We start from the raw sequence: 984 nt of genomic DNA, 5'->3' as shown, positions 1-984 counted from the left end.
GGAGAAAGTGCTGTAAAATAGTGATAAAGAAACAAAACCAGAAAAGGTTTTTTTTTATAGTTTTGTTCCTCACTAACTTTTTCCTGTGCTGATACCTTCAGTGAATATTTATAATTTTATGAATAGTGTGTCTGTCTGCACGAGTACGAGAAGACACGCCTGGTTTGGTTGTGCATATGAAGAAAGGGAACTGCATAAAATATTTTTCATTCCTCCAGTTAATTCTTGATTGAAATCCATTGAGCATTGTTATTCTTTTGCTGGTAATGCACAGACAAAAGAGCAGACTGTCACCAAAGACAATTCCTTAATTCATATTTCAGAGGATAAAAACGAAGAACACGTTATTTATTTTATGGATGTGTATGTGCACAGTTAAATGTGTATCAGGGAGAGTGGAAAGGAATCCTCAGTGCACAGATGGAATGGGAAAGAGAGAACCAGGATGGAGCTGGCTTTGGGATTGGAGGCAAAGGAAAGCATTTCATCTGCAAAGGATCAGCCTCCTATTGGATTCCCACTCCTGGCAGCATAAAACTTTAATTTCCTTATAGAAGCAGAGCAGTTTGAAGTGATAGGTTTGACAGTGGAAGCTGAGTATTGGTTTTCTTTTTAATTTATTATTTATAATTTAAGAAATTGTCATAATTTATTGTATTTTATTTTACCTTGTCTTTAAAACTGCTAGTTGTTATTTGAAATAATAGAATAAGGTTTAGAGTACAGATTTACACAAATTCACATCCATTGTATATTCATATCTATATACATASATAGGAAAATCTGTGAAGCAAAGGAAATAGATTTAAATGGGTTCAATTTTACACTGTGTGTGTAAGAAGACTTTTGGGAGCCAAATTTGTACTGATGTCAATAAAAACAATATTTCTCTCACCCAAACTACCCCTAAAGGTGGGGTAACTGAGGTTCTTGTTAATAGATCCCTTGGGTGGATTAAAGTGAAATGACACTGTGTTTTCAGAG

The sequence above is a fragment of the Malurus melanocephalus genome, unplaced genomic scaffold, assembly GCF_030028575.1.
Source record: "Malurus melanocephalus ecotype Western Australia unplaced genomic scaffold, MMel_1.1 scaffold_197, whole genome shotgun sequence".
NCBI classification, from domain to species: domain Eukaryota; kingdom Metazoa; phylum Chordata; class Aves; order Passeriformes; family Maluridae; genus Malurus; species Malurus melanocephalus.
This window is presented reverse-complemented; position numbering follows the sequence as displayed.